At 37.6% G+C, this 23,042-nt stretch overlaps 1 long non-coding RNA gene across 1 annotated transcript; it reads left to right on the top strand.

Annotated features, from left to right (window-relative positions):
- Positions 1-1,265: 1,265 nt before the first annotated feature.
- Positions 1,266-3,079, top strand: LOC113317997. The gene is made up of 4 exons (XR_003344161.1): positions 1,266-1,684; positions 1,813-1,886; positions 2,596-2,766; positions 2,909-3,079. It is a non-coding gene; the product is annotated as an uncharacterized LOC113317997 (long non-coding RNA).
- The last annotated feature ends 19,963 nt before the right edge of the window (positions 3,080-23,042 follow it).

Genomic DNA, 23,042 nt, shown 5'->3' with positions numbered 1-23,042 from the left:
GCCTTGCGAAGTTCATTACCGCAGGACTTACGAGTTAAGATTGCCGAAATTAATTGGAAGTGTCTAATTAAATTGAATCACTAGACTCCATTATCAATTCCAAATTTTCAATAAATTCATTTAGAGTTTCCATCCACTAAAGTATTGAAAAAGTGTATTGGTATTGGGAACTACCAAAGGCATTAACTAAATTAGTTAATATCACTATTCTTTAGTAAGATTATGGAAGAAACCACATTGGAAATGGTTTTATAGGGACTAAAGAATTTTAGTTCTCTGCCTTTAAATTGGGGATGGTGGGACCCAAGGGATTAAATGATAAACGTGTTTACTATATTGAGAAAGAAAAGATAACAAACGTGTAACCTTGTTTCAGGATCGTTGGATCATTTACCCCCCAATATTATTAACGCCCAAGTGGGTTAGTGGTGACGCTGGTCTAGTTAAATCAGTTCAGTTTTAACTCTCCCCTGTCTCTTCGTTTTCTTTTCTTTTTATTGAAAACACCACTTCGTCTCTCTCAGTCTCTCTCTGAGAACAAAATCAACTCTTTTTACAGTAAACCACTCTCTCTCACACTAAAACCCCCAGACACTTTACTGAAAATCCCTGTAAATAACAACTTCATCTCTTCAAAATTTCCTTCTAAAGTTTCCCCGCCGTTTTTGTCACTTGTCTCTGCAATTCATTAAAATGGGTGAAAGAACAAGGGAGGAGGAGGAGCAGCAGCAGCAAAATGATCGTGTTGAAATCATTGGTAATGATTAAGGAAACAGAACTACACCATCTTATGTTGCTTTTACTTCAAGCAGCCACGAATTCTCTGAACATAGTTTTTGGTAAATCATTTAGACATCCTTGGTTCAAGTTTGATTTCTATTATTGATATTTACTAAAATGGAATCCCACGAATTTGGTTTATTGGATTGGTGTTCTCTTAATTTGTTTGATAATACTGCAAATGTCATCGATTATTTTATCCTTGATTGTTCCTAGAGTTCATATATAGAGATCATTTTCTGAGTCTATTTATTTTTCTGTTGGTTGTAGATGCAAAACGTTTAATTGGTAGGAAATTCAATCAAACGATTGTACAAAGTGACATCAAACTTTGGCTATTCAAGGTCGTTGCTGCTGAAAATGAGAGGCCAATGATTCAAGTTAATTTTACCAAAAACTATGTTGAGAGAATTCTTGATTGCTTGATTTTTCGCACCTTCTACAACTTTTTATGTTTCGAAAATCAACATAAAAAAGGGGTATGTTTGAAGTCAAGGATACTGTTGAGGATGCACATCTTAGGGGAGAGGATTTCAATAGCAGAATGGTTATTCACTTTGTTAAATCATTCTGCTGTTGAAACCCACTCCTCCAATATGTGTATCTCCAGTTGTAGCCTTGACTTCAAGGATACCCTCTTATATGTTGATTATCGAAACATCAAAAGTACCCCCACCAAGATCAAAGATTATCATCAACAAAATTTCCCTTTTTATCAAGACCGTAAGCGATTGCAGCTGCAGTTGGTTCGCTAATAATACACATTACATTAGTTTGCAATTTCGACTATCATGACCTTCCTCTTTAGATATTCTGCAAATGCTTGGTTTCTTTTTCTCCATGGAGATATTTGTATCTATATCCATAGAGTTCTGGGAGGGTGTTACCTATTCATTATTTTGGGGTTAGCTTCATTTTTTATCCTAGAATTTTACTTGCTAAATTTCTTATTATTTTCTGATCTTGAATTATCTATTTTTAAGTACATCTAACAAACATTTTATCTTCATTTGTGTATTTGAAATTTATAAGGAGTGGAACTAGGACCGGGAAATCCGTACACGCACAGGTACAATAGCTCTCTGGGAATGCTCCGTATTTCTCAGGTAAGCTTCTCACCAAGTTTAATTTTTGACAAGCATATTTATGTTTTCCTTTCCGACTGTTGTTTGTCTTTATTAGATATTAGTATTCATTCTTGCAAATATATAAATATACCAGGCAACATTAGTCGATCAAAGTATACGTGAGTTTGTTGCGGTTTTGTGTAAAGTAGGAAATAAGAGTCCGTTATCTTTATGTTCAATCAGTGAAGGATATCATAATTTGAACATTGAGTTGGAGGAAAAGGAAGATGTTGTTTTCTTGGAGGTCGTGGGCGGGAGAAATGTACATCTGACTGGTTTTTATTTTGGGCTTAATGGTGGATGTGGAACTGGTGGTTACTTTGTTTCTTAATTTATGTCTTAGGATTTGTTTTTTATTTCTTAAACTCTTTTTTATTTCTTAATTAGAAAGTGTCACGGTTTCTAACAGAATTAGAAATATATCCTTTTTGACGGGTTTTCGTCCACAAGGTGTTAACTTGATGTTAACTTATCACAGTCCCACCATAAATCATTACTGTATATTTATATGTTGGACTTTTTTCCTCCTTCAAGCTTTCGTCTCCCTTAAAACACCCATCTCCAGAAAAGATCGAAACCCTAAAAGTTTCGGTATTGTTATAGATGTATTAATGTCGAATTTCAAATTTTAGGTATTTTGGATCTCTTTTTTACTCGTTGTACTAAAAATCCTTTTTTTTTTATTTAGAATTGATTGATGGAAACTGGCACAGGACTTCCAAAAGAGTTTCAACTGATTCGGATTCGGAAAGAGGTGTCTCAGAGGCTGAACCAAAGGCTAAAAAGTTGTACAAATCTCGCCTCAGTACTCCGTCGACTAGGATTTTGGGTACCAAGCGACCTGAAAAGCAAAGAAGAGGTCATCCAGAATATTACTGTTAAAATTCTATATTATATTATTATAAATAATTTAGATCTGATTTGAAGTCCCATGCTTGATATAATTCAATGTTCCTTATGTCTTTTTTATTGTACTAACATTCAATAATTCTTGCACTCAGCTACAATCAATTGCCAGGAGTGCATTATTTATGTTGCACCCTGATAGAGTCATCGGCCACACACTGCTTAAACAAGATGAAGCATATGAGAAAGCTCTAATTATTAATAAGTGGAGGAATGCCGAGATACAGGAGAATGTCATAATCGATCATTGAAAATCACGTGCTTAACCATTTAATAGGATGATGAGTTTCCTCCTTGATTACTGTTGTTGTTCTCTATTTGTTCTACTGTGTTGGATCTTGTTAGCTTAGAATGCCGAAGTCTTTGGTTAACTCCTGGAGCTTTAATTTGCCTGCTTGTGTGCCTTTAATCTATTTAGGGTTGCCGATCTATAAAAAACAATATAATTCTATACATAACGTCAAGAATAAAGGTGCATATAAAAAATAATATTTCTATTTACGTTTGTTAAAAAATAAAGGTTCATATTGGAGCTCATATGCAACAACTAACCTTTTAAGTTTTTAACCCCTAGTAGATGAGTTGTGTGTGCTGCATAGAGATCTTCCTAAAAGAATTTGATGAAATCTATAATTAGGGACATTAGGACCACGACCCACAAGAAAGAACCAAAATGTAAAACTGAAAAATAAATAAAAAAATAAAGAAATTCGGAATGTACTAACAGAGATTATCAAAGGACCTAAAATGCGAGAAGTTAATAAACCAGCCATCCTTCTTACGGAAGAATCTTAAACTTGTATTGGAGAAATCTAGGTGAAACCCTAATCTTGCACTCAGAAAATTTAGGAGAGAAAGAATTCTTCACGTAGAGAGAAAAACACACAAATAAACATAAGTATTATTTACACATGAATATTATATAATAATTTTTTTTGTTTAATTTTTTTTAAAGATTTGGAGAATATTTCCAAAAATATATTAATTTGGAGAATATTTCCTATTGATAACGTCAATAAATTGAATTAACGGTTTGGAATTTGAAGTATTGTATTATTGAATATTGACTACAGAAAACTAGATATTCACCCATTGGAAATTGTTGGTCAATAACCGTATTTAACCGTATCAATAACTGTAATTAAAAACATATATAATGTATGTATAAACCCTAATTAACCTAACACAATTAAATATATGTTACAATTCATTTTGATATATAAAAGACTTTTCAATTTTCTTATTAGTAATTATTACTAATTTATAGTTTTATACTATATTTGGGAATTGCGATTATAAATACTTGAAAACTATGGTAATGCTCTCTCTCCACTTAGGATGCTAGCTTGTTTGATACCCTTGGAGTCCTCGAGTCTTCTCCATGACTTGGGAGTTTAGGATAAAGAGAACATATTTTCATACGGAAAAGCAAACGTCTCGTCTTGTCTCGTCTTGCCTCTTTCTCGTCTTTTCTGCAGACAGTATAGACCACCTAAAATCTAATCTCACTCGGTGACATTCTCGGTCCCAATATCTCGGGTGTATCAATCTTTATCGAAACTCTAATCTCTAATCTTGGAAACTTGAAAATATCTCTGTTGATCTTCTGCATTGCTTGATCTCCGTCGATGTTCTAATAGATAGATTGAATCTTGAGTGTTGACCATTTCATCTTGAGTTTGGCCACCTCGATACTCATCTCGGTGTATATATTCTAACGTTACTCATTTTTGGCGAGGTTATACAATAACATTTGCATATGCTCATCTTCTAGCCTTCTCCATTTATTCCTACGTAGAATTAGAAAGGCCGACAGCCAAGATATCACCAACATATTTTGTCTATAAACCGTAGAAGCAGGTTCAGAAGCAGCAGTAGCAGCGATGTCTTCCTTACCCGAAACTCTATGGTTTGAGATCCTTGTAAAGGTGCCAGTAAAAACATCATTAGTTTGCAAGTGTGTGTGCAAGTTTATGTGTGATTTTATTTCACATACTAATTTTGCTAGATTGCACACGGCTCATGCCGTCCAGAAAAACAATCTAAAATTTCTATTTAGTACCGCTGAACCAAATAGCCCAACTCAGACTAGAATTTCAGTGTCAAAAACAATTTTTTCGATAACTTACGATTCAGTATTAGCATCCACAAGTATTATGGAGTATACTATTCTATCTGATGTCCCTTACAAAAATTCAGAGTTGGAAGTCACCATGTTGGGTACATCACAAGGTCTGGTTTGCCTGTTGTTTGGAAATAATATCTCTTCAGTTGATGAAGACGAAATATCCCTTCTCGATGTTTTTCTGTCTTTGGAACCCCGCTACAGCAGAGTATACGAAGTTACCCGATTTGCAATCAGATTATAAGTACAACGACCGTGACGTCAGGTCTTGTAATTTCGGTTATGATCACAAGACTGATAATTTTAAACTTGTATTTTCTCAGCTCAGGTTCGATGAAGATGATGGTTCCATCTTCTGCATCTTCAACTTACGGTAAATGTCATGGAGCACTCAAATCGTCCCATATGTTATCATCCGTAAACCCCATAGTGGGGTGTTTCTTAATGTCTCTTTCCATTGGGAATCTAGAATGTATAACAAATCCTCTGAGTTTGTTTTATCATGGGATATAAATGAAGAGGTATTCAAAGAGTTGCAACTACCAAAGATATCTTGGGGTCAAGGCCATGACTTGAAGGGTATAGGAGTAATGGATTTGCACCTTTGTGTAATTGTACCGTCTGTACATGTTGGATTATCATTCGGATTTGACTTGACTTGGGTTGTATTTAGTTATTTTTAAAGTACAATAAATCAAAATTTGGATTGTATTTAACCCAAGTGAGGGTTGTATTTAGTCACAACCATAAAATAAGATGGTCAAAGGGGATAAATAAATGCTCAATAAATGGATGATCAATAAATGAATAACCTCTCCCCAAGAGGTGGTATTTTGGGAGACTTGAAAATTTTGGGATGTCAAATGAACAACGAAAAGGCTTGACCATTGTTCTTGGCCCTATTAATGTTTTATGGATATCATCAAAAGTAAGTCAAGCCAAAGGGAATAGGTAAGGTTGGAACTTGTACGGTTTTATAAATATATATATCCACTTTTTTTCTTGTTTGAATCTTTTCTTTTTGATGAAAACAAAATATTAAATTATTTTGTGTAACAAGACTATCATAACTAGGGGAATACCTGGAAAGAGTGATCTAGGAACTTGAACCATGCCTATATAGACGGAACACAAAAAACTGATTCTTGACTTATATAACTTAGACGGAGGAAGTAGCTTTCAGTTTATTAATTAGTGGTGTCTGTTGTAGAGAAAAGAAATGGCATTTTGGGGTTAGCTTAATTTTTATCCTAGAATTTTACTTACGGAATATCTAGTTATTCTTTGATCTTGTTTCTCCAATCAAGCATATTTTTCTTTTCTTTTCCTACTGTTGTGTGTCTTTATTTTTATTTTTATTCATTCTTGCATATATTTTGTATACCAGGCAACATTAGTCGATCAAATTTGAGGTGAGACATTTGTTTTCTGAATGTTCTCTTGATTAAAGTTAAACTACGCTTCTGAAACAAAACTAATACTTGAACCAAAAATCGTGTGTTCTTGAGACTCCTATGAAACCCTAAACCCTAGAAGACTCTTAATATAGAACCTACTCCCACATACAACAAATGGCATCGTTTGACTCCGAGGAAGATTTAACAACCACCCAAGCATGGTATGCCGCAACTCGTCCTTCAACTATAGATAACAGTTCGGGGGATTCCATGTGGTTGAAGATTTTTAATAAATTTACTCACGATTATGGGAACCCGAAAGGAAGAACTGCTCAACAAATCGAGCAACGACATGACATCATCCTAGATGCGGTAGTTGAGTTTTTAAAAATCAAACATCGGATCGCGCACGCTACCCATGATAGATTGTCCCCTCAACAACTCGTCAGTATATTTATGATTAATTCGATACAATATTGTAGATGGTGGATTTTCGACAAGGGCTAAAATCATAAACTCATAATTATACGAAGCTCTGATCCATCAATCAGACGTGAGTATTGAGACACGGGTCTCTCACCGAATTCTCAACGGAGAGTACTTTCTCTCAGAGTACATGTAGATATATAGTCTCACAACTGGACAACGGCATATCTCATGAATACTGAATACTTTCAGTGATTATTTATATATAGCATCACGATATGGACGGCTCCTAGACAGCTTGCTCTGCTAGTATAGAGCGATGATGTCTTCAGGAACAAACAACAAGTTTACCCTGACTATATAAAGGATATGACTTACCGGCAAGCTCGTATCAGGATAATTAATGCTCCTAAACAGCTTGCTCTGCTAGTATAGAGCCATAAAGTTAATTATTCCTAATTGCAATCGCTCCTATTCCATGGTCGAATCCACGACTGGTCCCATGGAATGACAATAATAATTGTTCTGATTCTCTGATCGAATTCATGACTTGATCTCATAGAATAGCAATAACTATATTATCTCATTACTCCGATTTCATGATCGAATCCATAACTGGTCTCATAAATGGTAATAGATAAACCTTAATTACTCCGATTCTATGGTCGAATCTACGATCCCATGAAATGGTAATGCTCACTTTATTATTCTGATTTCGTAGTCGAATCCTCAGCTGATCCTATGAATTAATAATAAACATCTTATTACTCAGTTTTGTGAATTATTCTCCACTGAATTCCACAATTAGTAATAAATAATCAACAACCGGGAGTCTGAGCTACCTCTAAGTAAGCCCCGATTCAAATGGTAAGGGTATATTCAACAATGATACACTAACAGTCACCGCACGAACAAGTATTTCAAAAATACAACGAAACGATGAACCTATGCAAAATAGAGAAGAAAATAATAAATAATTAAAATATTGACCAGGGTACTGGGATCATGGACACCCGACCAACCGACCGTGTCTTGGTCAATCCCACGCCAGTTTTACATTTTAATGCATTTTTATTATTTTTCATTATTTGATGAAAATTCTCTCATTTTATCAAATTTCCTTCGTCTCGAGGAAACTCCTCGGTTTCATGGTACTTCCATAAATCCATAAAAAATAACATAAAATTAAGGAAAGGAGTGTGGGGCGTGACCATTGGCCAACCGACCATGCCTTGGTCCCAACCGGCCCCACACCCATGGTTCCTTATTATTTTATTATTATTATTATTATTATTTCTCTAATTTCATGAAAAAACTCCTTAATTTCATGGTATTTTTGCATAAATCATCAAATAATAATATAAATTATGAAAACTTATGGGACCGGGCCTTGGCCGGCCGGCCATGCCCTAGCCGGTCCCACACGCCCCTTTGTTTTATTATTTTGTTATTAGTTTTCCTTGAATTCATCAAATTCCTTGATTTCATGGTATTTCTCTCAAATTAGGAAAAATTCCCTCAAATCATCAAAAATACCTAAAAAATATTAAAAAATCATTAAAACTCGTGGGACCGGGCCCAAGCCGTCCGTCCATGCCTCCACGGTCCCACACGCCCTTGTTTTTATTATTTTAATATTTTTTGCTTCCCTGAACTCATGAAAACTCCTTAAGTTCATGGAAACTCCCTAAATTCATCAAATTTCTCGAAATTCATGAATTTTTCATAAAATCATTATAAAATTAGGGAAACTTGTGGGACCGGGCCCTGACCGGCCAGTCATGCCTTCCACGGTCCCACACGCCCTTGTTTTATTATTTTAATATCTTTTGGTTCCTTGAACTCATGAAAACTCCTTCAATTCATGGAAACTCCCAAAATTCATCAAATTTCTCAAAATTCATGAATTTTTCATAAAATCATCAAAATATTATAAAATTAAGAAAAAGGCACCACGAGACCGTGGTCACGACCGGCCGACCATGCCTTGCCCACGGCGGTCCCACGCCTCCTCATTCCTTATTTTATAATTATTTTTCATCATCTCATAGTGTTTTTCCTCAGTTTCGTCGAAACCCTAATTTTGTCATATTTTCACAAATGGATGCTCAATTGCACGTCAGAAAATATCAAAATTCTCATAACTGAGACGCGGATGCCTTGGGGACACGGGCATTCTATCTTGACCGACCAATATTGGCTCTTTGGCTCACGGAAGCCAGACCCATCAATTTTCACAGTTTTGACCTAATTTGCATAATTTCTCGTATTAGGTCCAAAACTCTCCCAAACACTTTGGATTTTCATGAAGTGATCATCAGGCGGTCGCGGGTCAACCCAGGGACGGTTTCATGACTCCATGGTCGGTCCCTCGCCTCGTCGTAATTAATTAGGTTTTCTCACCTAAGGCTCAGACGAGCATTTTTGAATAAATGATTAAACCAGCATTTAATCATTATTTCACCAACGAATCGTCAACTCTTCAGGAGTTCTTCGTATTTGCTCACGTGAGCATATGGATACTACATAGTTGATCCACGGTCCCATGTAGTCGCTCCCTCCATCGTCCCATGGTTGAAATTCTGATGAGCCATGAATTGATCATCAATTGATCAAATTAGGGTTTCTGAATCCAAGGATCATCATTCCAGATTCTAACCTTAACAATTTTATGACGACCTCATGGTCATTAATTTTAGTTATGCCTGGTTCAACGACCAGTATTCTAATTAATATTTTGGTACGCTGCCAATAATCCATCATACGAGCAACACATGCTCAGACGATCAAATGTTCAACAATTCATTACATGAGCAACACTTGCTCAGATGAGGAATATTTGCTAAATATTGGTTTAACAATCAATATTCAACGATCCATCGAATGAGCAATACTTGCTCACTTCATCGTAAGAACTATACCTCTGTCTCATGACATGTTCAATTCATGAGTTTCAGATCATCATGTTCAACTCAACGACTACATGGACTCATCGTCCCATCAAACCACGAAGTCATCAATTGACTAACAAACCACGAGACGTCAATCGTGTCACTTGGGGGGAATATGAGCAAGTCGTGCAATCAGTTGAAGGAATTCACGAGGTAGTGGGTGGAAAATCGACCAAGTCTCTACACGTTGAGCAACTGGTTTCAAACACGATCTCCACTTCCCCAATCCTTGATTCCATCAACCGTCACACTTCATGGGATCATGGTGTCTACGATTCCAGCAATATAAATAAGTCTCTGAATCATGATTGAATCATCATCAGTATCATCAATCTCACGTCTCATCGACAACACGAGATCATCAACTCATCAATTGAGCAACTACTCTCAATTGAGCAATTTCAATCATTCAGAGCTTATCATATTCAGAATTCACACAACCACAATCTTTGGTTACCATTGATTCCACACATTTCTCAGCTTCCCTCCTACAGATCAACCCATCCTCTCTTGTGACCGAATTTACTCTGGAACGGTCATTATCTTGATTTAGGCCGGAGTACTACAGATTGATCTCTCGAATCTAAAGCACCCCCTTTGCAGCGGTGCATCTATGTGAGGTTTAATATTTCGCTCGGTTCGAGGAGTCTCCTCCGTACGTTCGTCTCCTCAATTTCTTAAAAACCAGCAAATCGTTTTTCCCCATCTACAGATTGGCGACCACAGTGGTAGATCATTCTCTCGGTTGCAATTTCACGATTTCACAAAGATGGTTGATCTTAGGTCAGGCTCAAATACGAATTTCAATGGTGCTAGCACTAGCAACAACAATGACGATCAAGACATCCCGGAAACAATTCCTGTCTCCAACATTGGCGGTGGTGATGTTACTTCCCCTCATGTCAACGCGGAAAGTCATCCTTTATTCGGTCGACACCCTGAGAAAGTAAGAGGAAATCCACCACCTACTATTGCTGATCTCATCAAAGTGCAAGAGACTCTTGCAAAGAATCAAACCGATATGGCTGCTACACAGAAGGAGCTGTATAATTATCTCAAAACTCTTACTGACAAGATGTCAGAGAAAACTAAAGATAAGGGAAAGGAGAAGGAGAAATCCTCAGATGACGATCCTGAAGTAATTCCAATCCATACAGTAGAAGACGACGAAGTCCGCAAAACTGCTGCAGACAACTCATCAGCGAAGGGATCATCGAATTTCATCACTCGTGAGGATCTGGAGCACCTCTTGTAGAACCGTGGAAAAGACAAAACATCGCATGTCCATCGTCATCAACCTCCTTATCCTGCCGCTACACAGAGGATTCCACTCCCCAAAGGTTACGTTTCTCCAACCTTCACCTCATATGATGGAACTGGCAATACTCGGGAACATTCTCTCGTTTTCTCGAAGCCCTGGGAGAACATGAACATAATCATGTCGTTCGTGTCAAGGAATTCTCAAAATCTCTGAAAGGCAGAGCATACACCTGTTATAACAACATCGTACCAGGGACTATCAACAATTGGGGAGAAATGGACGCATTCTACATGAAATACTTCTTCGTGTCAGAACAAGTCACCCTCTCCGACCTTGGAAGAATGTTTCAGAGGGTCAATGAAAATCCCAATGACTACGTGAAAAGATTCAGAGTCCAGGCCCTGGACTGTCATGATCCAAACGTCATAGAGAAACAACTGTAGACTTGTGTATCAACGACATGATCCTGGTCTACAGAGCTTTATTGGAAAATCTTCGTTTCCAGACATTCTCATAGCTTCATGAAGCGGCGAAGAGATCGGAAACTACTGCGCCCGCTTTACTGGAAAGAACAAAAGCTACAAAGGCTGAAGAACCACGAGGTGCTCGAGGTAGCAGACGTCTGATCAACAAACAGTACAACCTCCAGCCTTCCACAAACGTTGTTGCATAAGGGAGCAAACGAAAAGTCGAACCTCCATGCAAGCATACCTCAACTCCTTCAAAAGCACAAAGGAAGGATAACCAAGATGCACAAACCTCGACCTAGCATCAACAAACGGGAAATGATCGGACAGACTCAAACCTCTCTGAAGTGACCGAGTTACCGGAAGTCTGGGTTCAAGATGATACAATCAACTTGATGTTCATCAAACAGAGCCAACTGAAGCAAGATGGAAAATCCCAGGTACTGTCACCTTCATGGATTCATCAATCACCCGACAAGTAACTGCAATATTTTGAAGCACATCTTCAAAGAGAAGGTTGATATACACAAGATTCAACTGGGGACTGAAGGAGTACACAGATCCTCTCCCAATCAATACCTCGACTCTCTGAACAACCTATCAAAGAGGCAGTTCAATCCTTGGTCGAACGTGGATTGCTCTATCTGTCGAAGGAACAAAGGAGAGACATGTTCACAGCACTGAACCACATCGTGTCAAGAAGTTCATTCCGGAAATACTTCTTGAGCCTCCAGCCACATATCAAGAGATGTTCGACTGGGGACTGCTTACCACACTCAATCTCAGAAGAAACGAATTTGGAAGAACGTTGATCGATGCTGGCACCGCCATCAACAACATTCGACTGAAAACCATCGGATCCACAGGTATCACTCGAAAAGGAGATACTCATGCTCCCATCTCAATCAGAGATTATGAAGGAACGCTCGGAAATACTTATGGCTACATCACTCTCAAGGTGGACATAAGCTTAACCTGGACAGGAACCAATTTTCACATAATCAGGATGATCCAAGAATATGACATGTTCTTCAGACGTGCGTGGATCCATGCTGACAAAGCGTCTTTGGTTGCACATCTCTCCAACGAAGAAATTTCTGATCCAGAAGATTTTACGGACACCCCATCATCAGAGCACTTGGAGGAATTTCGAACTTTGACGAGATTGAAGCAAGAACCTGCAAAAGATGCATACACATTCATCAAGAGGTTCCACACTCAGGCAAGTCTCACTCCTCCCGTGTCTACGTCATTTATTTCCTCACATGCTATCCTATCATGGGGACTTAATTCTGCTAGCAACTCTGCAAGACGTTATGAATGGTAACTTCACCGCATTAATATTTTTCCAAGTGGTTGAATCTGACATTTCTCCGAATCGAGCACTGGACGTTCATTGCTGAGATGATGTCCAAACACGACAAAGAACACTTTGGCAGTTTCTACATAGCCTTGCAGGAGTGTCCATGTGTGCCACAAAATTAGAAAGCTCTGATTTATGCACAAGTGTTGAATCCCACTGCTACAACGAAAGGAATGCTGAATCAACAGAAGATAGTCGGGCCTAGACGATCAAACCTAAGACATACTCAAGGGGTATGAAGCTTCAACGCCAAGCATCTAAGAAGCCTTCAAAATTGTACTCCCAATCAAAGAGTACACCTTAGATAATGGCGCCTCTGGCTTCAACACAGATATCTCGACACTGATTCAACACCAGTACGATCGGCACTACATTCAATAAGTCTTGATTATATCATTATAAGACTTCTGAAGCAGATGCAACATCATTCATGCATGAATGTCACCAACTCCTCCAATATACAATGGACAACTTGAGGTGATTCATGAAGCCTCATCAACAGGATTTCTCTGCATCACAAGATCCGCATGATTGAGGAACTTTCTCTCTTCACCAATCGCATCCAGTATGAAGACTACTGATGCTATCTACTACAACAATGTCGACTCACTGACAAAGCCAGTTCGTGGTAAAGTTATGCTTTCAGGAGCATTCATGTTGAACTCTCAGTACACCTTCATCTTACGTACGCTCAACTCATCAACTAGTTCGTAAATGTAAAAGGCTCACTGGATGAAGGAGCAAGGATTATATCTATAATCATGGTTCTAGCCTTTTTGGTTTTTGGAGAAACTTCAACCACGGTATCAACATTAACAATAATCTCTAGAGGAACACCATCCATGATATCAGCATCGACAAGGATCTCTGGAGCATAATCATTCATGGTCTCAGCACCAACAACGGTCTCAGGAGCAACATCCCCAGGGCTTCATCAACTAATCATTCTCCGAAGCGTTACACATGAAGCAGACTTCTCTAAGAACCAATGATTCATATCAAGATGTGCAGACCTGATAACATGCTCACATGAAAGTATTCCCAAAGCTGGCACGTCTGGTGGGCATAACCCGAAGTCTTCCACAAGATGTTCTCATCACCTCTACAAATGAGATACAACACACTCCAGGCCATGGGTTTGCAAAAACGTACTAATGGGTTAGGAATGAGAAAATACTTCCTTTACAAAAAAATGTTTTTCTATGTCTCTTCTACAACATACCAAAAGGGCGCATCAACTGGACATACTAGCTGAAAGATACGGCCTTTACCGTCAGGTCTACGAAATCTGAAAAATTTGTACGGGATTACAAATTACAAATGTGCACGCTTCATTGGATGACCTATACAACTCTAAATTGAGTCATTATTTTCTCATGGGATAACTCAGTCTCTTAGCTTCAAAAATTGGGGTCAAGCATCGAATTCCGACGTCGTATGAGGTTTCTACAGCTTCCAGAGCATACAACGCGCAACCAGAGATTCGTGGACGGGAATCATAACTTCCACGGTCGATCGGTGTCCACCAGGTCTTTTCGCTAAGTCCTTCATCAAGGTACCTCCAATTTCGACCACCTAGGTCTTTACATCAATTTTTCTACCAGGGTCCTCTATCTAGATATTGACAGAAGAAAGGAAACCGAAAGAGAGAGATTTAACAAAATACTGGGGACTAACGGTCCACTGATCATGACGATCAGCTTCACAGTCCAAGACTCGTGGCACCAGACTCTCATGTTCTAACCATTCATCATAAAGGTAATTCTACCATCGGGACATGAAACCATGGTCATTACATCATCCCCTCTCGAGAGCAACCTCGGCTATGGTCCCATGACCAGGGTTTCAGAAGTGATATTTCTACGACTGACAGAAGCAAGATGACACTGCAAGCACCGTGCTCATATATAAATCAAGGGGTCCTGATCTCAAACGAATCAATGACATTAAAATCCTTCATCAACCATTCAAGACACAAGTGAATGGTCTAAAGACGCAACAAGTGTTTTACAACATGACGTCTGAGATAATTTTACACTGTCCTGTACAAACCGACGATATGGGAGAAATTGGTGAAGAATCTAGGGATGGGTCATATACTTTTCTCTTCGCATGGATGTCCTCTACGACATATCCAAAATTCACAACAATTGTAGAAACGAGCGAAGAGTTGTGGCCAAAATATTGGACCACATGCCAGCTGTAAATTTTCTGAAGGTCTCCTGAAAGTTTACTGTTTCATCGATTTCGGATCCTAAACATGCTCGAAACTCAAAAAGCTTCTTTAGTAAAGCTTGGAAATTTCCTGGGCTTGAGAATACATATGCAGATGTCGAAAATCTGACCCCAAACGAGGATTCTATAGCGTTTTACTAAAAGGCTGAAGTCTGAATTTTCATGGTGACGTATTTCGGCAAAATTACTCGTGTATTCACATGGGTTTTCATTCATTCACTCACAAATAAGCAATTTCATAGTTCTATGAAGAGGTCACAGGAGATATACTTACTAGGGGAGTCTCTAAACCGTTTGAGGGCTCGACAATGTTAGAATCTCCGTCGGCAACTACATTATCTTCATTCGGTTCGGGATTTCGGGAACTCTCCATATTCTCATATCCCAAAGAAGAGCACGCTTCATAAATATAATGCTTATATACAATGATTTCTTCTTGTGCATCAACAAAAATTATTATTATTTCATTCAAGGAGATGCCACGATCACCTGCACGAAAAAGGGTACTTACATCGACTTCTCTATCAGTGCTAGATTCATGAATTGTTTACCCGGGAACAAGTTGAAGATCGTCAATCGATGGAGAAAAAGTATGAAAAGAAGTAAAAAACCTTGATCTCATGATCCTAATTGCACGGGAAAAGTAATGACACAAGGAGCGCTAACAACTTACCAAAGAAACGGTTGGGGACTACACGTCATTTGCTAACATCATGTAGTCCTTACTTCTAGGTTCTCCACTCCCGTAGACTTTCTTCCATTTCCGTGGAGTCTACATTGATCCAGGATCTCACTACACGATCTAACTATGGTAAAGCTAATGAAATAACCAGGAGTACAACTCAGTATAAAAGATCTCTCACCATCACCGAGAGGTTCCAGAAGTACCATTTCTTACTATGGAAACACTATCTTTGGAAGTATCATTGGGAGTCAGTCATTCTCGCAAAGTGGATACTTCAGCACGTCGTTCATACAAAGTGCAGGCTTCGACATAACAATGAATCAATGGGATAAATGTGCTCACTTCATAGTCTACAAAAATGGTATCCATCAAACTCTTACCTATTTACAATTTCACTAGCTATAGTGATTACAATCTCGAGAATTCGTTCGCTCCTTCAAACCTGCAAAGACGAACAAAATTCATTATTCCAAATCATGACTTGATTTTCATAAAACCGTGAACAACCCACGTAAATTTTACTGAGTGAACATCCACTGGTTTTTCAAAAATTGGACAGACGTCCATTCTACAATTGTAAAAACCCACAGACATTATTTCACCATGTATAATTGTTTACTTTCAACAGTTGTTCAAAATCCAAACTTGATTTTACAAAATACGTAAATATTGAACGTGAAATTCACGTAAATTTGAAAAATATATTTGTATATTTTTACTCCCTCACCCGAGCTTCTGTCTTTGAAGCGAGAATATATTTTCAAAAATTTGTGAACGCTCACATATCAATAAAAATTTTCATGAAAGCTCATAGACAAAATTTTATTAACAAAAAAAAACTTTTCTCTCGTACGAGCATCCACCTTTGAAACGAATGTTTATTCTACTTTGTGAAATCTCACATATTTAAAAATAAAACTTCGGTTTTTGTGAAATCTCATAGACAAAGTTTTATATCATTAGACACATGTCTATTTTATTTGTTCCTTAAACTAAAGAACGAAGGAGCATCTATTCCTAAAACTGGGATTTCTTTATCGGGCCCGGCCCACGAATCCTAACCGACCAAGGACTCGTCGTCCAAACCAGCGGTTCAACACCAATTCATGGTCATCAAGTGATGCTCTAATCATGACATTGAAGCCTTCATCAAGTCGTGGTTTGCTCATGCTCTCTAAATCCGGTAACGTCTCAACTTACGACTAAGTTCAATTACTGGTATTATTATTTATGGCCGGAAAATCACCATTTAATGCTGATTGAGGAACACAACTTTCCTCAGTAAGCAGGGGACTTAATGTAGATGGTGGATTTTCGACAAGGGCTAAAATCGTAAACTCATAATTATACGAAGCTCTGATCCAGCAATAAGACGTGAGTATTGAGACACGGGTCTCTCATCGAATTCTCAACGGAGAGTACTTTCTCTCAGAGTACATGTAGATATGTAGTCTCACGACTGGACAACGGCATATCTCATGAATACTGAATACTTTCAGTGATTATTTCTATATAGCATCACGAGATGGACGGCTCCTAGACAGCTTGCTCTGGTAGTATAGAGCGATGACGTCTTCAGGAACAAACAACAAGTTTACCCTGACTATATAAAGGATATGACTTACCGGCAAGCTCGTATCAGGATAATTAATGCTCCTAGACAGCTTGCTCTGCTAGTATAGAGCTACAAAGTTAATTATTCCTAATTTCAATCGCTCCTATTCCATGGTCGAATCCACGACTGGTCCCATGGAATGACAATAACAATTGTTCTGATTCTATGATCGAATTCATGACTTGATCTCATAGAATAGCAATAACTATATTATCTCATTACTCCGATTTCATGATCGAATCCACAACTGGTCTCATAAATGGTAATAGATAAACCTTAATTACTCCGATTCTATGGTCGAATCTACGATCCCATGGAATGGTAATGCTCACTTTATTATTCTGAATTCGTAGTCGAATCCTCAGCTGATCCTATGAATTAATAATAAACATCTTATTACTCAGTTTTGTGAATTATTCTCCACTGAATTCCATAATTAGTAATAAATAATCAACAACCGGGCGTTTGAGCTACCTCTAAGTAAGCCCCGATTCAAATGGTGAAGGTATATTCGACGATGATACACTAACAGTCACCGCACGAACAAGTATTTCAAAAATACAACGAAACGATAAACCTATGCAAAATAGAGAATAAAATAATAAATAATTAAAATATTGACCAGGGTGCTGGGAGCACGGACACACGACCAACCGACCGTGTCGTGGTCAATCCCACGCCAGTTTTACATTTTAATGCATTTTTATTATTTTTCATGATTTGATGAAAATTCTCTCATTTTATCAAATTTCCTTCGTCTCGAGGAAACTCCTCGGTTTTGTAGTTGCAGGAAATCCTACACCCCTCATATGATTTTATTGTTGATCAGTTCATTTTTAGGTTTACACTCTTAATTTTATTGATTAATTTTTGAATATTCTTACAAGAAAGATAAAGAAGTCAAGAATGATCTCTGCTCTGAATTTTCTCTCTCCTATTTACTTGTTTCTTACTCAAAAAAGATCTCTCCTTCTTTACAACTCGAATGACTATTTATAAGGAAATACATAATGGATGACAACTAATCTATCCTTTATTTCCGGATATGATTTGCGACATTCTCGCAACCTTACAAATGTTAACTTCGCAAGCTCTCTAAATTCCGCAAGAATATCACATCTTTCTCATGTTCCTTGCTGACGTCGTTTCTGAAATTATTCTGCGACGCTATTGTGTTGTACCATTGATAATTTCGCTGAGACATAATTGTTGCGAGATTCTGATCCTACATCTTGCCTCTTCTCATATCTTCTCTACAAAGTAGAGAATGATGTGAGAAATCCCGCAACTGCTTATCTTCTCATATACTGCATTTATCACACGTATTCTTTCTTCCATTTATTTCTCGACACGTCTTTTGTAACCGTTACTTTTTAACCGCTTAAATCTTTCCGTATTAACCGTGTTTATTTTATCGAGGAAAAATTCCCTCTATATATATTTCTTTTCACTCTCTTCTTCTTTCCTTTTATTCTCTCTGCAACTTCATCGTTCTTCTGCAAATTCCATTATTGCAACTTTTCTTCTCTCCTCTTCGATCTTTTTAAGTTCTTCTTCATCTTCAAACTAGATCTTCATAGTTCGTGATCTTCTTCGAGACAATCTCCCTGCTATCATTTTTCATGGATTCATCAAGGTTAGTCTTCTCTTTTCTTCCTTATGAGTTTTGCTGAAATTGATAAATTTGAAATTAATCTTGTTTATTGCCTTATTTGAGGTTGTTTATGTGATTCCCATACTCTTGTTATTTCAGCAAAAGCGGCTCCAACACTAAATTTACAGTTCAGAACCCTAACAATCCCAAATCACAGCATAAGGCTGTCGCACATAAAAGAAAGTCTGCGAATGAGAAGGTAGTAAGAAACACTATCTTTTTCTAATAACAATATTGTTGCCTCTGTTTCTTATCTAGATTGTAATTCGCAGGGTGATAAAGATCTTCATAAACCTCACAAGAAATCTCGCCACCTCAAGATTGTTCCAACTTCTGTTCCCTTCCACCTACTCATTTCTTCCAAATCTCCTGCGACATCTTCGCAAGATAAACCTTTATCTCCAATTCATGAAGATGTTGCTCTGATTTCATTTCTTCCAAATCTCCTGCGACATCTTCGCAAGATAAACCTTTATCTCCAACTCGCGAAAATACTGCCTCTGATTTCATTTCTCCAGTTGATCTTTCTATGATTGAAATTCCCCTTGTGGATCCTTCTGCGAATGAAAGAAACCGTGGAAGGGATAGATATTGCTTTCAAGGTTTTATCTGAGATTCTGGATGATGGCAAGAAGTCTTCTACTGATCCCATCAAGTCTAATGTTTGCGAAATTCTGAGCAAGCATTTGGGTTCTGACAAAGCTGCTTCGCAGACAGCTTTAGAAAAATAATGTAATGCTCTTCGTCTTGAAAATCAGAAACTTCAGAATGTTTTGCTGGATCGTGACAATCTTCGCAAGAAGAATGATGAATTAAGAGGTATGATTTCCTTATCTATGTCTTTAATTTGCCTTTTCGATGGTTTTATCCTTCTCATGTTTAATTATCCTTTAAATCCCTCTTTCACATGTTAAGCATTAAATCAGAAATGAATAATGGAGAGATATCAATTTGAATCTGTTGTTGAAGAAGCCCGTGTTGATAAAGAAATCTTGATGGATCAATATAACCAATTAGATAACCTCTATTCATATTCTCTTGATCAAATAAATAATCTTACCAATGAAAATACCCAATTAGTTCAAAGACAAGATCTATTAAGTAATGAAGTATCTCGTCTTTCTTATTCTTTAACCAAAGCTAATTTAGGGATGAAAACTTTATCAGATGAGAATAAAACCTTATCTTAAGAGAATCGAACTTATTTAAACAAGATGGCGATATCTTCGCAACAACTTAGTATTCTCCAAAAAGTATGTGCTGACCAAGAGAATCTCTTCGCTCTTTGAGAAATGAACTTAAAGAAGTAACAAAATCATCTATCGCTGAAAGAGATACACTCATTCAAGGTAGAATAACTTTAAGTGTGAAGGAAAATCAGCTTAAAGAACAATATTCCAAATTAGAAGAATCTTATTCTTCTCTTGCGAAGAAAAATGCCTTCCTTGTATCTAAAGAGAAAAATCTTCAGTCTCGACTTAAAAATATAGTTGGAGATAAATTTGATGACGCAATGGACCATTGGGAGAATAGCTGTCTATCCTTGATTCAACACCTTATTTCGCAAAAGGAAGGTAGTCATAATAGTTTGACTGCCTTAATTATCTTTTCTTTGTCATATCTCTCTGAATTCCTTATCTTAACAAAATTTTGTATTCTATTTTTCGCAGAGTCTGAGAAGAATCTTCATTCCTCTATTTCTGTCTTGGTGGCTAAATATGCTTAAATTCGCAAAGATAATGCCTTGCTCGTCTCTACCCTTACTGTTCTCGCGATCGAGCAGAAAGAAGACTTGATTATCTTGCTTACTTTAAAGATATTCAAGATAGGAATCATCAAAGAGCACTTCTTCGCCAAGTTCATCTCCAGGATGAAGTCCTTGTAAATGGCATCTTACTGTCCAACTCTCTTCCTCCTACATCAATTGATCCTCTAGAAGTAGATGATGATGAAGTTCCTCGTCCTACTGATAGTGATTATGATTACGAAAGCGGTGCGGAGGATAATTTCATGGAAGATGAATAAGAGGTTCCTTCTAAAGAAGTATCTGCTGGTGTTAATCAGAATGAGAAAGAAATTTCTCTTGAAGAAGTAATTGCTGGCGATAATCAAAATGCTAGTCATGGCGAAGATCAAAGCCGAAATGAAGGAGAAGCTTGCGAGAATGTTGGCGAAAAATTTCTGTCATCTCCTGCTACTGATATTAATATTGAAGCTTGATCTTCTTATCTAGCTTTGTTTTCTTGAACTTTCTTATTTTTATCACTTTTGAGAGCTACATTTTTCAATAACTTTGAAGTCAACTTTTCCTTTTAATATTTTGTTGATAAGAAAGATAATGCTTCTTGTATATCGATTCCCATACTTGCCTCTCATTATCTTTCTTGCAAAAAATAATCTGTTATGAATGCTTATCATTAATTTGTTTTATCATATGGTCTTATTTTGCCTTCCTAATTAAAGGTCTTATTATGCCGTCTCTTGCTATCGGGACAAAATCGCAGGACGCCCTTGCACTTTCATACAAAAACCCATTGATCTTGTCTTAACTTTTTCTTTTGTATTATGGCCTCTTCAGGAATGTTGCAACAATATGACAGGCCTAAATATTCTTGCGAAAATAAAGCCCCATGACATTGCCGTCTTGCGACGAAATCGCAGAACGTCTTCGCACTTTCATGCGAAAACTCATTGATCTCGTCTTATCTTTTTCTTTTGTATTATTGCCTCTTCAGGATTGTTGCACCAATATGACAAGCCTTAATATCCTTGCGAATAAAAAGACTCATGACATTTGCGTCTTAAGACACTTATCAGCTCCCTAATGGAGGGTGCCTCCCTTATCTCCCCCTGGTTGCCCCTTCAAAGGAGGCGTACTTCTACCATACAAGGTTAGCTCCTCCCATCCAGTCTTAACAACAACCAGTTGTTTTCGCAGACTATTATCCCTTTTTCCTATAGGGATTATGGTTACGAGACTGCACCCTAAGTGGGGTTTTCTTCAGTCTGAGTGCAGTATAAGCCAAGACTTGTCAAGAATGGCAAGGACGCTTCAAACGCCCCCGGCACCCTTGACTCAACCGTGTACCTCGGCGCCTTGATCAGATTTTGCACTCCTTGAGAGATTCTTTATGACCTTAGTCGCCCAACCTAAGTCATATGCTTAAGTTGAGAATCCAAGGTGCCTCTCCCGGATGGGCTTTATTGACCCCAAATCTCCATGACTCAGGTTCCGGTGGCGGTGTAGCCTTTCCATGAGCCATGTAACAGGTACCCCCTAATATGACGTACTTTAGGTCTTACATTTGCCTCTTGTGAAATTTTATTCACGAACTAGGGTGTACGCCATAAAGGTTCGCCCCTTTCTTTTATGTCATTGTTTTGTGGTTATTTCTGCGATAATTTCGCACATCATGATATTCTTTTGATATGAGTAATTCTGCAATTATTTTTTCAGAATTCATAACTTCTCAAAGCTTCTTACTGATAATATCTTTTCAAATACAACCTGTTCCATGGTCTGTCTAATCTATGACCAACATCTCTCCTTCTGGATCCATTAATCTATAAGCTCCTGTTCCAACTATCTCCTTAATGATGTAAGGTCCATCCCATTTTTTCGCTAATTTTCCACCATTTTCTCGCTGATATATTGGTGTTTCTCGCAGAACTAAATCTCCTGGTTGAAATTCAGTATTTTGACACGTTTATTATATTCTCGAGCTAATCTTCGCTGATAATTCTCCATATGTTGTAAAGTTTTTCTCTTCTTCTTCTAATTCATCAAGTTTGTTTAAAATTAAACCCGCACTAAGATTTTTCTCCCAAGCTTCTCTTTTTGTTGTCGGAATAACAACTTCTGTTGGTAACACCGCTTCAACTCCGTATGTTAAACAAAAAGGTGACATTCCAGTAGCTTCTCTTCTAGTTGTATTATAAGCCCATACTGCATTATGTACTTGTTCGCACCATGATCTGTGATGTCCTTCCAATTTCTTCTTTAATATATCTGCAATTGTTTTATTTGTTGCTTCTACTTGCCCATTAGCT

The sequence above is a fragment of the Papaver somniferum genome, chromosome 10, assembly GCF_003573695.1.
Source record: "Papaver somniferum cultivar HN1 chromosome 10, ASM357369v1, whole genome shotgun sequence".
NCBI lineage: Eukaryota > Viridiplantae > Streptophyta > Magnoliopsida > Ranunculales > Papaveraceae > Papaver > Papaver somniferum.
Note: the sequence above shows the minus strand (reverse complement) of the source record. Positions and strands in the feature narration are given on the sequence as shown.